The sequence below is a fragment of the Haematobia irritans genome, chromosome 3, assembly GCF_050003625.1.
Source record: "Haematobia irritans isolate KBUSLIRL chromosome 3, ASM5000362v1, whole genome shotgun sequence".
In the NCBI taxonomy this organism is placed as follows: domain Eukaryota; kingdom Metazoa; phylum Arthropoda; class Insecta; order Diptera; family Muscidae; genus Haematobia; species Haematobia irritans.
In genome coordinates this window covers 68,019,264-68,036,963 of record NC_134399.1, presented here as the reverse complement: position 1 = coordinate 68,036,963, position 17,700 = coordinate 68,019,264, and the positions used below count along the sequence as shown (strand labels likewise).

Genomic DNA, 17,700 nt, shown 5'->3' with positions numbered 1-17,700 from the left:
CACGCATAGCTACAATGCTAATTCTACTCCCTGTGCAAAATTTCAACTAAATCGGAGCAAAAAATTGGCCTCTGTGGTCATATGAGTGTAAATCGGGCGAAAGCTATATATGGGAGATATATCTAAATCTGAACCGATTTCAACCAAATTTGGCACGCATAGCTACAATGCTAATTCTACTCCCTGTGCAAAATTTCAATTAAATCGGAGTAAACGATTGGCCACTGTTGTCATATGAGTGTAAATCGGGCAAACGATATATATGGGACCTATATCTAAATCTAAACCGATTTCAATAAAATTTGGCACACTTAACTATAGTACTAATTGTTCTTTTTGTGCAAATATTAAGCAAATTAGGGTAAAACTCTGGCTTCTGAGGCCATATAAGTCCATATCGGGCGGAAGATATATATGGGAGCTATATCTAAATCTGAACCGATTTCTTCGAAAATCAATAGGGTTTTATTCTGAGCCAAAGCACATACTTGTGCCAAATTTGAAGTCGATTGGACTAAAACTGCGACCTAGACTTTGATTACAAAAATGTGTTCACGGACAGACGGACATGGTTATACCGACTCAGGAGCCCACCCTGAGCCAAAGACACCATGTGTCTATCTCGTCTCCTTCTGGGTGTTGCAAACATATGCACTAACTTATAATACCCTGTTCCACAGTGTGGCAAAGGGTATAAAAATTAACTAAAAGTATTAGCGCCAAATTAAGACCATTTTAACCACACAGTAGTTCATTCTTTCTATTTGTGCACGCAAAGAAAAAAAACGTTTGGAAAACGTGTACCGAAAACGTTTTTCTTTTGTTAGAGTTTTTTGAATTGCTTCGAAAAGTATGCACTTTTATCACCAAAAAAATTCGTTTGTTACAAAATTTTTATTTTTTCAATAAAAAAAAGTTATTTTTGAACCAACAACACAGTCCATTTCGTTTATATCAAACACTGTTCTTTTCTAAATTTAGGTCTTTAATAAGACACATTTTACAGTTCATAGTAAAAATTTAATATAGTAGAATGTAATGTTGAAAATTTTTTCGGAATCTTCCGATCATATCTGGAATATATGTAAAAAAAAAAAAAAACTTTGGTCGAAGCAGGGATCGAACCCACGACCCTTGGCATGCAAGTCAGACGTAGCAACCACTGCTCCACGGTGCCCAACTAAATGTATTTTTCTCTTAAATAAACTTTGTTTAATCGGCTCGTGGGCGCCGCAAGCTATGCTATATAAATATAACTTAGTTATATGGGTAATTGTCTATTGATGACAATAACGGCTACATGGCCCAGTGGATAGTGTGTTGGCTTACAAATTGCATGGTCCGCGGTTCGATTCTCCGTCCAGGCGAAAGGTAAAAAAAAATTTTAAAATTTATAAAATCGTATAATTTCTTCTACATTGTTTGTGTTACAGAAAAAGGTGCTAAGAACTAAAAAACTTCGTGGAAGTAAGAAAGATGTGAGGGAAAATGCAATTAGCCAGAAAAAATTTTTTTGAGTTAGTCTTTATGAAATTGTTTTTACATCCTGGAAAAGAATAAACGTTTATCAGAAAAAAATATACTTTTCTTCCGAATACACTTCCTTTCAACGAAAAGCAAATGAGAAACGAACTTTGTTTGTCTAAAATTTCGTTTGGGAGGAAAGAATTATTTTTTTGCGTGTGGGAATCCTTCTGCTTAAGTTCATATTGAACTTATGTGTACGGTCATTGAACTTTATACCCACGATTAGTTTTCAAAATATTTGAGACATACTCAAAAAGAGAAATAATTTTATACCAATAAAAATAAATTAAAATTAGCGCTAGTTTAACTACGGATTTTTTTTCGGTGTGGTTCAAAAGTCGATAAACTTTTCAATTAAGTCGTTTTGCCCTTATAATTAAGCGATTCGACTTAAACTTAGTATGTTTACATAAAAGAAAATACCGAAAAATACTTGACTACAAAGATACAAATTTAAAAGCGAAGTTTTATCTTAAATATATCCTAACTTCAATTCTCCGCTTCTTTGGCTCGAAATCAATACCAAAATCATTAGAGTAAAAATATATAGTCATATAAAGTGCTCATACTCCTCTCGGATTCCATTTCAAGTTCAATCTGAAGAGAATCCCCACCATTAATCGAATTAAAGCATTTGGCAGCACTGGTTGATAACAGCTGTCATCGTTTGTAATATCACAACGAACGAGATAGGCGGAATGTATGTGTATTAACAGGTTAATACTAATATCCCCAATAAACACAAACGTTTGAAAAATGCTAAATTTCAACAATTTTTCAAACATTTTTTCAAAGGATTAGGGTAATATTCTAGTTGAGAAATTATTGAGAAAATCGCGTTCTCAACAAAAAACAGACATTACTCTCAACAGTGAAATTCAACACATTAGCAATAATATCTCAAGTGTTATCCTCAAATTGAAATGCATCGCTACTCAATAATTTGTCAAAAAATTTTCGATGCGAGTCAAATTCAAAATTAACATCGTTGCAAATACTTTTCAACCTAGTTTTGTATGAATGATATCCTCACTTCAAATTGAAAGTCAAAGCCAAAATTCTATGAATTTTGTATAATTTATTCATTTTCATCAAAATAAAATATATAATAATAAACTACACTACATAATACACTACAATACCCATTGATAAATAATAATCTTATTAAACATATCAACAAATAAGAACAAAAAACAAAACAAACAACAAAACTTTAAATATCTTAAACATTATTAGTAAACACTTCTGCATTGATTATTCGATTTCCTTCCTTTTGGTGTCAAAAAACAGCATTAAAATTTATTAACATGCGGGCAATTTGAAATTAGGAACGTACTGGACCGCGTGTTAGAATTGATTTCCAGCAGAAGGAATTCACAAAATATCCATTTTAAACTGTTAATAGCATATGAATTAAACTGACGATGTGATGCACATTTTCATCCAGAAGTTGTTGATTTCAACAATTTGTTGTTTTTAACAATTTTAATTGGTTGCACTTGTAATGTTTCTGGAAACTTTTTCTTGTCGATAAGCCACTCATTTTTCATTGGTCAGCTTCTTAATGTTTGCAAGAATGTAGCATCCAAAGATTTTGGTTTTCTGCAAAGAGATTTAAATTTAGTGACTTCTCTAAAGTGTTGATTTAATTTTTCATATTGACGTACCAATTATTATAAACTATTTGAAGCAGTTCCAGTTAATTGTCACCATTTTTTTCGTCTGTCAGCTTTTTAATGTTTTCAAGAACGTAGAATCCATAATTTTAGTTTTCTGCAAAGAGAAATACATTTAGTGACTTCCTTAAAGTTTTATTTCATTTTTTATTTTTACTTACCTATTTTTATAAACTATTTGGTTATTTGTCTAAAATTTTCCATTTTTTTATTTCTTGCAATTGACCACGAACTTCGTTGCACAAATAAGTATTGAAAACCACATGGTTTTTTCGTTGCATTTTAGGGTAGTGTTTTGTCAAAGTTTTCTCATATTATCTTCAACACCTTTTCAAAGATTTCGTCAACATTTTGGCAAATTGGAAGTAATTCGCAAACAATTTGAAGATGTATTGAAGATGAGCTATTTCGAGTCAAGTTGAATTTATGTTGAAAATTATATTTACCCTCAAACTGAAAAGTTGTTGCATTTGAAAAACGCTCGTCCTGTGTTTATTGGGTAGTCATATAAAGTGCTCATACTCCGCTCAGATTCCATTTCAAGTTCAATCTGAAGAGAATCCCCAGCATTAATCGAATTAAAGCATTTGGCAGCACTGGTTGATAACAGCTGTCATCGTTTGTGATATCACAACGAACGAGATAGGCGGAATGTATGTGTATTAACAGGCTAATACTAATATCTTTATATTTAACCATTGGACTTTTTGCAATCACATTTAGCGAAAAAGATTTTCCAAGAAGTATCCCCATGATATGAGAAGCTTTTTTTGTCGAAACTTCCATATAAATCTCGCCGTTCACCATCACCAGTATTTTCTTAAGATCAGAGCTTAGGCTAGTTTAAGTATATGGCACTATTGCCGATATCTCAATCTCACTTAGAGTATTCAGTCCATTGGGATACCACAGTGGCCGGGCTTAAGGCAAAATACCCTCGATTGGAACACGGAGTTAATTATGCTTTTCTCTAAATTTCTTATTTTCTTCATATGTAGATTATAATATTTTCAGAATATTTGAGTCTAACGATCAGTGAATCTATCGTACATCGATTTTCACCACATCGGTAATTAACCACACCACTAACGGTCAGCTATTGTAGCAGTAGAAGGCTAATTTTGATGTGAATCATACAGAATTAAAATTTTCAACGAAATCAAAACAAAAACATAAACTATTCGCATTTGTCTCTGTGATGTGAGTGGATTGTGAAAATGTTAATGATTTCATCTTCCCCATTTAATATAATTGTGAAATAAACAAATCAATTGCAATTGATGTACACCGCCAACGACGACGGCAGCATAACGCCATTATATGTGAATTGCGAACGTAGGCAAAATTTGCTCCCATATTCTTTTTCATCTTCACCATATCTCATCAACAGCCAGTCGGTTTAGTCTAATCGTAGCCGTTGTTGGTTCGTTCGTTCGTTCGTCCATCCATCATGGCACAGTGAATGATGACGACTTTTAGTCAGAAAGCTCACGTTTTTGGCTAGGCGATCAGAAATCTAAATCGGTGCGATACGATATTGAAATTTGTGCAAACAAAAAACACAACGAAAGCTGAATCAAAATTACGTGTCGCATATTTTTCATTGCTAAACGAATAATAACAGCCACAACAACAACAACAAAACGATGGCAACAAATGTATACCGGCTAATGGCAAAAGAAAAATGAGAATATTTGTTTATGATTTGTATTTTTTTTTTTGCGCGTCTAATTTGCTTTGTTTTTTTTTTGCTTTTCGAACGTAGTAAAGTGGTGGGGTTTGCGACTGAGTGATTGTCTGCCAAAAGAAGCGCGCTCTAAAAAACGCAGTTGAACCAAAACGGATTTGGAATAAGAAACAGGAAAATCTTAATGAGACATTGACTCGTGTACAAGACGTAGAAAAACGCTTATAAAAATAATATTCAAATTAGAATAAATTGCAAAGTGTCAGATAGACAGACAGAAACTTGGCCCAGCGCAACACGCGAACACGGGCGGTTTACGAAACAAAACTAACTAACACGACATCAGTAACACGAAGTGTTACAAACGAAAATTGCAACGTAGTTTGTAATCATAGTGGTGACAAAATAAAGAGCACTACTTGATGTGTGGTGAATAAAAGAAAGGAGAATGGAATTAGCTAGTAAACACAATCGAAACGTCATATGAAACAGGAATATTCTAAAGAAGTCGACTTTTTTCTACAAAAAAGAACTTTTAAGAACGAACGAAACGTAACAAAAGGTGACATAAAAATTTGAAGAAAATTTCACCAAAATCTACCATATTTAAAATTGAAATTTTTGCAAAAAAAAAATGAATTTATAGGAAATTTTGTCAAAATTGTATTTCTATAGAAAATTTGGGAGCCACCGTGGTGCAATGGTTAGCATGCCCGCCTTCCATACAGAAGGTCGTGGGTTCGATTCCTGCTTCGACCGAACACCAAAAAGTTTTTCAGCGGGAGATTATCCCACCTCAGTAATGCTGGTGACATTTCTGAGGGTTTCAAAGCTTCTCTAAGTGGTTTCACTGCAATATGGAACGCCGTTCGGACTCCGCTATAAAAAGGAGGTCCCTTGTCATTGAGCTTAACATGGAATCGGGCAGCACTCAGTGATAAGAGAGAATTTCACCAAATGTGGTATCACAATGGACTGAACAGTCTAAGTGAGCCTGATACATCGGGATGCCACCTAACCTATAGAAAATTTTGTCAAAATTTTATTTCTATGAAAAATTTTGTCAAAATTTTATTTCTATAGAAATTTTTGTCAAAATTTTATTTCTATAGAAAATTTTGTTGAAATTTTATTGCTAGAGAAAATTTTGTCAAAATTGCATTTTTATAGAAAATTTCGTCAAAATTCTATTTCTATAGAAAAGTTTTTTCAAAATTTTATTTTTATAGAAAAGTTCTGTCAAATTTTATTTCTATAGAAATTTTTCTCATAATTTTATTTCTATAGAAAATTTTGTCAAAATTTTATTTCTAAAGAAAATTTTTCAAAATCTTATTTCTATAAAAAACCTTTTTCTATAGAAATAAAAGTTTTTTCTTAATAGTTTTTTCTTAAAAAAAATTTTAAGAACGAACGAAACGTAACCTAAAGGTGACATAAAAATTTTTAGAAAATTTCACCTAAATCTACCATATTTAAAATTGAAATTTTTGAACGAAAAATTGAATTTATAGGAAATTTTGTCAAAAGTCTATAGAAAATTTTTTCAAAATTGTAATTCTATAGAAATTTTATCAAAAATTTATTTCTATGAAAAATTTTGCCAAAATTTTATTGCTAGAGAAAATTTTGTGGACGCTTTTATTTCTATAGAAAGTTTTGTTGAAATATTATTGCTAAAGAAAATTTTGTCACAATTGAATTTTTATAGAAAATTTTGTCAAAATCTAACTTTTATAGAAAATTTTGTCAAAATTGCATTTTTATAGAAAATTTTGTCAAAATTCTATTTCTATAGAAAAGTTTTGTCAAAATTTTATTTTGATACAAAAGTTTTGTCAATTTTTATTTCTATAGAAATTTTTATCAAAATTTTATTTCTAAAGAAAATTTTGTCAAAATCTTATTTCTATAGAAAATGTTTTTCTATAGAAATAAAAGTTTTTTCTTAAAAAAAAAAAAAAAACTTTTAAGAACGAACGAAACGTAACCAAAAGGTAACATAAAATTTGAAAAAAAAAATTCACCAAAATCTACCATATTTAAAATTGCAATTTTAGAAAAAAGAATTGAATTTATAGGAAATTTTGTCAAAATTTTATTTATATAGGAAATTTTTTCAAAATTGTATGTCTATAGAAAATTTTGTCAAAATTGTATTCCTATAGAAATTTTATCAAAAATTTATTTCTATGAAAAATTTTGTCAAAATGTTATAGCTAGAGAAAATTTTGTGAATGCTTTTATTTCTATAGAAAGTTTTGTCGAAATTTTATTGCTAAAGAAAATTTTGTCAAAATTTAATTTTTATAAAAAATTTTGTTAAAATTTAATTTTTATAGAAAATTTTGTCAAAATTTAATGTTTATAGAAAATTTTGTCAAAATTGCATTTTCATAAAAAATTTTGTCATTATTCTATTACTATAGAAAAGTTTTGTCAAAATTTTATTTTTATACAAAAGTTTTTTCAAATTTTATTTCTATAGACAATATTTATCAAAATTTTATTTCTATAGAAAATTTTTTCAAAATTTTATTTCTATAGAAAATTTTGTCAAAATTTTATTTCTGTAGAAAACGTTGTCAAAATTTTATTTCTATAGAAAACGTTGTCAAAATTTTATTTCTATAGAAAACGTTGTCAAAATTTTATTTTTATAGAAAATTTTGTCAAAATTTTATTTTTATAGAAAATTTTGTCAAAATTTTATTTTTATAGAAAATTTTGTCAAAATTTTGTTTCCAAAAAAAGGTTTGTCAAAATTTTGTTTCTATAGAAAATTTTGTCAATTTTTTTTTTCTATAGAAAATTTTGTCAAAATTTGTTTTCTATAGAAAATTCTTTCAAAATTTTATTTCTATAGAAAATTGTATCAATCTTCCGATGTGACTGCTTGAGCGTCTGGACACACAGTTTTTAAACGATTTGTCCTTGTAAACAATTCCCAGATTTAAATTCTTGAGCTTGGGCCTACCAAGACCAGTATGGAAGTTGGTCCATATCGGTTCATATTTTTGTACCTTAATTTTAAATTGATCTTCTCGGGAAAGTATATGTAACCCGATCCACTTGAAATTCTAAATATTTTCATGTAATCCACTACGACGAAATTATAATATTTTTCAACTAACTTTTATGAATTTAAATGCAAATTAATATAATTCAATTATTTTCTTTACAGGTATGTACGAATTTATAATAAATTCTTAATAATATAATTCATTCTTGAAATTGGTAAGTTTTTTTTTTAATTTAATCAATTTTTTGGAAGTATTTTAATACTGGAATAAAATGTTTAAGAAAAAATCATTTCGGAATTCGGAAATCCTGAAATGAAATTCTTTGTCAATAGGAATAAAGGCTTAACTTGCTATTTATTGTTATAAATTAAGTCGATTACTCAGGAATTGTGTAGATTTTGGGTTTTATATGGTCTAGCAATTTGACTCTTTATGAAATAAATAAATAATAAAAAATGTACTATGCAATTTCGTCTTGAATAAGTTTTGTGATTTTATATAGATTACAAATTACAAAAATTGAATTAAATAAAATTACATTTATTTAAAAAAATGAATATTAATTAAATTAATAATAAATTTCAATATATATGTATATTAATAAAATAAATTAGGTTAACTTAAATTAGGCCAGATTAAATTAGACTCAACTACATGTATATGTAGACTTATTTAAACTAATATATTTATAAGATTATATGCGATGATCAGTCTTTGTTTTTTAAGCTCCAAATATAGTTTATTTGGTGGCAGAAAATTATAGAAATTCGTTAAATTAAAAACTATTTATATTTTAATAAAATATATAATTGTAGTTGTTGTATGGTTGACCTTTTAGTATAATTATTTGTAGAGTTTGTAAGGCTTGAGGTCATGTTGTAACAAAACAAAATAAAATCTTAGTTTTTTATAGCGTTTTATTTTTAATTTTTTTTTCCAATATGATATAATTTTGTTTTACAAGATATATATAAAAACAAAATAAATTAAATTTAAGCACAATTAAATTGTATAGGTTAGGTTAGGTGGCAGCCCGATATATTAGGCTCACTTAGACTATTCAGTCCATTGTGATACCACATTGGTGAACTTCTCTCTTATCACTGAGTGCTGCCCGATTTCATGTTAAGCTCAATAACAAGGGACCTCCTTTTTATATCCGAGTCCGAACGGCGTTCCACATTGCAGTGAAACCACTTAGAGAAGCTTTGAAACTCTCAGAAATGTCACCAGCATTACTGAGGTGGGATAATCCACCGCTGAAAAACTTTTTGGTGTTCGGTCGAAGCAGGAATCGAACCCACGACCTTGTGTATGCAAGGCGGGCATGCTAACCATTGCACCACGGTGGCTCCCGTATTATAAATTGTATAATATTTAATTGAATTAAATAAATCTAAAATAAACTGAAACAAATAATGAAATAATTTTCTTGTCAATACAATTAAAATTATGTTTAAATTTAAGCTAACAACGTAATTTGTAAATACAATTACGATTTTAGTAATATTTTGTCACATTAGCAACCAATTTTGTTATATCAACAAAATTTTTTTTGAACTTAAAAATTTTCTTTAACAACAATTTATTGTAAGTTCAAAAATTTATATATTATTTTGTGTGTACAATACAACCTGTTTTAAAAGCTTTTGATTTATGCTAAAATTTCCCACATAACTGCCAGTAGTTGATGCATGAATGAGCCCCCCTTGTGGAGAAAATACTTCTGATTACACCACACACCATTCACCAGCAGTAGCAAACTAAACCCAAACAAACATACACACATAAACCTCTCCACACTCCAGAAATATAAAACAGCAGCAGTGTCTCACTGAGCACCAGCTGCTCCCAAAATTTGCAAACTAAAAAAGAGAAAACTCTTAGCAAGAGTAAACAAAATTCAATAGAGACAAACATGGTCATTATAAGAAATTTCTACAAACGGCAAACCATTGTAAACTGCTTAAGAGAGAGTTAAACAATTGTTTTTTTCCTCCCCTTTTGGGGGAGATTATCTCTTTGGTAAATTGTTGGCTACACTACAAAACAGTACACACTGTATACACCACTCTATAACATAACACACCATACAACGCAATACTGAGAGATACAAATGAGAAGCAGCAACTCACAGATACCGATTTCGCAGCGTTTCTTATGGAATTTTCTATGGCTCAAATGGTTAGTGTTGCTCTACCTGTCGTCTCGTTAACAACATTTTTCGTATATAAAACGGTCGTGAGAATTTTTGTAGCGCTCTACAAAAAAAAAATAAGAAGAAAAGGAAAACAAAAAAAGAGAATTTACAAAAAAATACAAAACAACATCTAACGAAAATATAAAGCTGAAGAAAATTAAATGAAAATTATAGCACACCCTTTAAATATTGAGAAGAAATATTTAATAACAACAAATATTTTGGAAATTATTATTTTTCATATAATTTGTGTCTAAGTGTGGGCATACGTTAAGTGTTATTTTCATTGGTCGTTAAATATTTGTTGAATACAATTGTTGTATTTAGTTGAATAGTTTTTTTTTCGCTAATATCATTACCATTGGAGTTCTATACAAAAAAAAAGCTTATAAATTTATCGCTCTATGTTATAAGCTTTAGTTGCGCGCTAAAAACACGCTTAAATGAAATCTAAATGTTTTAGTGCAGTGTAAATATGTAAAAATTATAAATATTGAAAAAAATATATATAAAACATTATTATTATTAAATATTTAGCAATTCAATTGCCCTCTTGTTATATATCCCAAAAGTGTAAATAATTGTCTCTGAGTAGAGTCAGTGATGTTTTAAAGGCCTTTTGTGTAATTAAATCAATCATACGCCTAGAAATAGAAATGTAATATGCATTTTCTTCAAACTCTACTACATCTGCAGCAGCAACAACAACAACAAACCAACCAGCAACATCATTTACACCATAATTTGCTAGTATTTTCTTCAAATGGTATGTAACCACACCAACCACCCACCCACCCAACATAACTTCGGATTCAGGAAGTGTAGAAGTTTCCTTTTTTACTCCTCGGTTTATGTGTATAGTGCTCGTGTTTTCTTGTTTCGCATTATAAGGTGAATTCTTAGAGAATATCGATTCCCTAGGAAGGAATTAAGAAATGTATTTAACAAAATTAAAAAAAAAATACCAAAAGTAAAGTTTTTCAAAAATTTATTGAATTAAGAAAATTTTCCAAATGAAAAAATATCTAAAAAATCACTTCGTTCAACTTGACATCTTCGTATGTATGTGCAAAAAAATAAGAGAAAATCTCCCAAAAATCTTGTATTGTGAGAGTGTATTGTGATGCAGTTTTGTGTGTGTAAATATGGAGAGAGCTCAGAGAATGGAATTTTAAATTATCTTAAACTACAGCACACGACAATAACAACAAACATATAGCTGCATTTGGCATCAACGGCAACAGCAACAACATTACAACTTACACATATTACTTGTTTATTACAACAAAGCCAACAATAACTAAATCTTAAAAATATAACAACAAAACAAAAAGAAAGCTTATTTTAAGCCAACATACAGCAGTGTTCGACCATAAACATCACCATCTAAACGACATCATCGCCAGCAGTAATAGCAAGAGCGACAAGCATTGTCGTTGTCGGCTATGACCATAAATTGTTTGTTGTTGGCTGTCTGCCTATTAAGTATATGTGTGTGTGTAGATTGCAACAACAACAGCACTAGCAAAAATCATTCTCTTAGCTAAAAAAAAAACATCGCGACTTAAACAACCAACATCAACAATCCACCATTCTCGCATACAAAATACTGCACATTGCAAATTGCAATAATAAAAATAATAATAAAAAATCCAACAACAACAAATGCAGTCTTACAATTGTGACTACACATTAAGCCAGTCATTGTTACTGTCGTCGTCTGTCTACCGAATCTTGAATGTTTTAATTCGCAACGTCGCGTCGTTATATTTTTGTTTTTACGTTGGCGGCTCGTGACAATTTTTCAATAATTTACGTTGTTAAGAAAAATTTTTGTTTTCGATTCAGAAAAAATATGCAAATAAAAGAAGAAAATGAAATATTTCTTTATGTATAAAAGGAAAATTCAAAAAACAAAACAAAAATAGATTTGTGTATCTTTATCGAAATATAGCTACCACCAAACGTCATGGTATTCTCTTCAAATCAAATGTTTGGTCTAAAAAGTTGAATTTGAGAATACATCAGTTTTCTGAAACAGGCTCAACAGGTTTTAATGAAATTTTGTGTAGGTCTAATATTTGGACTGTAGCTGGTTCGTAGCTATGTTCCGTCTATATTGGAGGACTAAAACCTCGACGTAATGCTAACATAAGCAAAAATTTGTAATTGCAATATCGGGAGTTGTATGATAGAGAAGAAATTGAAACTTTACAATTGCATAGTCCGAACCAGTGGGCCTCCGATATGAGTATACTTTCAAAATATACACTGAAAAAAGTCTGTAGTTAAACTAAAGCTGAATTTTATTTATTTTTATTGGAACAAAAATATTTGTTTGTAGTTAAATTTTATTATTTTTTGTAAAATTTTCCACAGCCCAATGAAATTTTCCTTTTGTATGTCTCAAACATTTCATGAACTAAACATGGGTATAAAATTCAACAACCGTACACATAAGATCAATATGAACTAAGGCAGAAGAAAATTTTCGTACGATTCCCCAAAAATAGTAAGAATGAACTACTGTGTGATTAAAATGGTCATGATTTGGCGCCTATGACTTTTTTCTTTATTTTTAGTTCATATTTTTTTTTTCTTTTATGAGAGGTTGTAATTCCATGAAGGGCAGTTAATTAGTACATCACGGCATTAAATTTTCCTGGTTTTAACTACCGTCTTCTCAATTGTAAGTTAGTCCATACGGGGTATATATTAAACAAAAAAAAGTCCGATTAAATACGTATATAATTCAGTTTGACAAAATTTTCTATAGAAATAACATTTTGACAAAATTTTCTATAGAAATAGAATTTTGACAAAATTTTCTATAGACATAAAATTTTGACAGAATTTTCTATAGAAATAAAATTTTGATACAATTTTGTATAGTAATAACATTTTTACAAAAATTTTTATAGTAATAAAATTTTGACAAAATTTTCTATAGTAATAACATTTTGACAAAATTTTCTATAGAAATAAAATTTTGGTAGATTATTTTTGGGGATCGGCTATATATAACTATAGACCGATATGGACCAATTTTGACATGGTTGTTAGCGGCCATATACTAGCGGAATATACCAAATTTCACCACGTACAAAATTTCAACCAGGTCGGATTTGCTCCTCCAATAGGTTAGGTTAGGTTAGGTTAAAGTGGCAGCCCGATTAAGATTCAGGCTCACTTAGACTATTCAGTCCATTGTGATACCACATTAACTAAAAGTACCTATTACATATGGGCACTTCTAGTTTTAACCGCTGAAACTTCTTGATTATTTTTCTTTGTTGAACCAACCAGATTGTTCCAAAAACATTAGCAGACTGCTTAAGTTAACGTTTTCCAGATCCGCCAGTAATCTGAAGCTATATGCTCCTAAAAGTTGCTTGCGCTTTACACAAAATGCAGGACACTCACACAAGAGGTGTTTAATTGATTCTTTTTCCTCCGCATCATGACAGCTCATACAATAGTCATTATACTTCGCGCCAATAGTTTTTGCAAAATCGCCTATCAGGCAGCGACCCGTTATAGCAGATATCAGGAGTGATATCTGACGTCTCGAGAACATTAGCATATCTAGTGTGCGGTTTAAGTTGAAATGGGGCCATATTTGCTTGGTGTCGTTACAACCCTTGCAATTCTCCCATCGAACATTTGCCATCCTAACAGCCTTCTCACGCAGCATGAGCTTGCAGGTAGCTAGGGGCATACCAACAAATTCCAGTTCCCCTGGAATATGTAAGGTAGTCCCTAGCCTTGCCAACTCATCCGCTTCGCAGTTCCCCGGTATGTTCCTATGGCCAGGCACCCATATTAGGTGAATATTGTACTGCTCAGCCATCTCATTGAGAGATTTGCGGCAGTCGATGGCCGTTTTCGAGTTGAGGAACACAGAGTCCAAGGATTTTATTGCAGGTTGACTGTCTGAGTATATATTAATGCCAATATTTGTTGGAACATTACTTCTCAGCCAATTCGCCACCTCTCTTATTGCTAATATTTCAGCCTGAAAAACACTACAGTGATTAGGTAATCTTTTCGCTATTCGAATTTCCAGATCTTTAGAATATACTCCGAACCCCACTTGTCCATTCAATTTGGAGCCATCAGTATAGAAATCTATATATCTTTTATTCCCCGGGGTCTGTGTACACCACGAACGGTTCTTCAACCGTCCGTAGGTCAAAACTGGGGATCGGTTTATATGGGGGCTATATATAATTATGGACCAATATGGACCAATTTTTGCATGGTTGTTAGAGACCATATACTTACACCATGTACCAAATGCCAGCCAGATCGGATGAAATATGCTTCTCTTAGAGGCTCCGCAAGCCAAATCGGGGGATCTGTTTATATCGGGGCAATATATAACTATGGACGGATTTGGGCCAATTTTTGCATGGTTGTTAGAGACCATATACTAACACCATGTACCAAATTTCAGCCAGGTCGGATATATAATTATGGACCAATATGGACCAATTTTTGCATGGTTGTTAGATACCATATACTAACACCATGTACCAAATTTCAGCCAGATCGGATGAAATGTGCTTCTCTTAGAGGCTCCGCAAGCCAAATCTGGTGATCGGTTTATATGGGGGCTATATATAATTATGGACCAATTTTTGCATGGTTGTTAGAGACCATATACTTACACCATGTACCAAATTTCAGCCAGATCGGATGAAATATGCTTCTCTTAGAGGCTCCGCAAGCCAAATCGGGGGATCTGTTTATATCGGGGCAATATATAACTATGGACGGATGTGGGCCAATTTTTGCATGGTTGTTAGAGACCATATACTAACACCATGTACCAAATTTTAGCCAGGTCGGATGAAATTTGCTTCTCTTAGAGGCTCCACAATCCAAATCTGGTGATCGGTTTATATGGGGGCTATATATAATTATGGACCAATTTTTGCATGGTTGTTAGAGACCATATACTTACACCATGTACCAAATTTCAGCCAGATCGGATGAAATATGCTACTCTTATAGGCTCCGCAAGCCAAATCTGGGGGTCCGTTTATATGGGGGCTATACGTAAAAGTGGACCGATAAGTCCCATTTGCAATACCATCCGACCTACATCAATAACAACCACTTGTGCCAAGTTTCAAGTCGATAGCTTGTTTCGTTCGGAAGTTAGCGTGATTTCAACAGACGGACATGCTTAGATCGACTCAGAATTTCACCACGACCCAGAATATATATACTTTATGGGGTCTTAGAGCAATATTTCGATGTGTTACAAACGGAATGACAAAGTTAATATACCCCCCATCCTATGGTGGAGGGTATAAAAACTTTAAACCAAAAATCCTCAATCCTCAAAAATAGGTCTTATCCTATATTTGAAGCGTTATTATCTTAAATCTAAAGATTCAATATTTCAGTTAATTTAATAACAATTTCTTTAAATCAAAATTGTGATTCTTTACTTCAAGAACATTCGACTTTTGGACATAATTTCCAAAATATAAGTCCTAAATTTAATTTATTTTTTTTTTTTTAACAAATAATTTTAAATCTCTTTTAATTAAAATGTTATAATCTTCAGAAATTGCACATCCTAAAATTTAGGTTCAGTAATATTTAATATTACGTAAAAATGTTTTCAGTGTATATTTTTTATTAAATACACAAAGTAAAATAGAGGGCTGAATACTCTGAAAAACCATGGCCGGTTTCAAAGATTTTGTCTTTACATTAATAATTTTGGTATTTATTCCTAGCCAAAGAAGCGGATAATTGAAGTAAAGATACCTTTAAGATACAATTCGTTTTTAAATTGGAGTTTTGCCTACTTTATTCTAGGAAATCAATTTTAATAACTCGTTTTTTCCGATTTTTTTTGTGACATCAAAATCCTTTAAAAATGTGTCAACGACAACTTAAATTTCAAAATGTACACTCACCCTCAAGTAGAAATTATTCTATGTTTCAAGTAAAAGTATTAAAGTATTGAAAACTATTTCTATTTTTGAATGTTTTTTTGTTTTATAGTCAAGATACATAAAGTCGAATAAACTTACAGACGATTTGATTGCAAACACATGACGTCTTTTGGTGGTAGCTATATAATTAATACACAATTATCCATATATTATTAAAATAAATAAATTTTATTGCAAAATTCAAATCTCTAGTTAAAAGTGTGAATTACTTGTGACTAGACAAAAAAGAAAAAATAAGCTACAAATAATTAACGAATGAATTATACAATTGCTTGAATAATAGATATCGAAATATTTATAGTGAAAGTGAAAAGTAGTTTGAAAAAAAAAAGATATTGCCAAAAATAAACAAAAAATAATAATGACAAGTGCTAAAAATTTGAATCAATACAAATAATCAATTTGATGAAAGGTAAATTATTGTTACATTGCTAATATTAAGATATTAATAATAATATTCTTAATAAAAAAATATAGTTATTTGCACATGAAATTAATAATCATCGACGGATTTGCCATTGGTAATTGAAACCAAAAAATATATTGAATTACATTTTCCCAATGGAACTTATTTTACCAAATTATACAGGTTTTACTGTTATACATATATACGAATATAAGTATCTCCATGATCCCCAATGAAATATTTCCTCAATATTATGAAAAATTCCATAAAAAACACAAATAACACATTTTTTTGTGTCGGAATCTTTATTCATTCATTGACTTCTTCAAAACGTATGTCCTTCAAACTCTTATCTTGCAGATTCACGATGTCATTGTTTTTGCCTTTTATATTTCGGGATTAGAGAACAGAAACAAATTTAATCATTATTTATTATTTTTCACAATATTCCTCATTAAGATCTATTCACTTTTGCATGCACTTGAACCAATTGTCGAAGCATTTTTGCCACTCTGATTGAGGTAACTCCAACCGCTTCTTCGACGAACCATAATTGAACTTTGTCAAAATTTTTTCTATAGAAAATTTTTGTTAAAATTTTATTTCTGTAGAAAATTTTGTCAAAATTTCATTTCTATAGAAAATTTTTTCAAAACTATATTTCTGTAGAAAATTTTGTCAAAATTTTATTTCTATAGAAAATTTTGTCAAAATTTTATTTCTATCAATAAATTTTGTCAAAATTGTATTTTTAAAGAAAATTTTGTCAAAACTCTATTTCTATAGAAAATTTTATCAAGATTTTATTTCTATAGAAAAATTTGTCAAAATTGTATTTTTAAAGAAAATTTTGTCAAAATTGTATTTTTAAAGAAAATTTTGTCAAATTTGTATTTTTAAAGAAAATTTTATTTCTATACAAAATTTTGTCAAAATTGTATTTCCATAGAAAATTTTGTCAAAATTTTATTTCTATACGAATTTGTGTCAAAATTTTATTTCGAATAGATAATTTTGTCAAAATTCTATTTCTATAGATAATTTTTGTTAAAATTTTATTTCTGTAGAAAATTTTGTCAAAATTTTATATCTATAGAAAATTTTTTTAAAACTATATTTCTGTAGAAAATTTTGTCAAAATTTTATTTCTATAGAAAATTTTGTCAAAATTTTATTTCTGTAGAAAATTTTGTCAAAATTTTATTT

At 30.1% G+C, this 17,700-nt stretch overlaps 1 protein-coding gene and 1 long non-coding RNA gene across 3 annotated transcripts in view; one reads left to right on the top strand and one right to left on the bottom strand.

The window, feature by feature from the left end:
• Window positions 1-2,585: 2,585 nt before the first annotated feature.
• LOC142230554 (uncharacterized) lies at window positions 2,586-5,192 on the bottom strand. 2 transcript variants are annotated; one of them, XR_012720733.1, is made up of 4 exons: window positions 3,650-5,192; window positions 3,365-3,530; window positions 3,195-3,300; window positions 2,586-3,129 (listed from the first exon to the last, which is right to left on the bottom strand). It is a non-coding gene; the product is annotated as an uncharacterized LOC142230554 (long non-coding RNA). The 2 variants fall into 2 exon arrangements; XR_012720732.1 differs by having other exon boundaries at window positions 3,365-5,192.
• A 4,921-nt stretch (window positions 5,193-10,113) lies between these two features.
• Hers (Histone gene-specific Epigenetic Repressor in late S phase) overlaps window positions 10,114-17,700 on the top strand; it is a 269,265-nt gene continuing 261,678 nt past the window's right edge. Inside the window, exons 1-2 of the mRNA XM_075301194.1 lie at window positions 10,114-10,879; window positions 16,281-16,500. The gene's annotated coding sequence lies outside the window, so the exon portion shown is untranslated. The remainder of the gene's footprint in view (window positions 10,880-16,280; window positions 16,501-17,700) is intronic.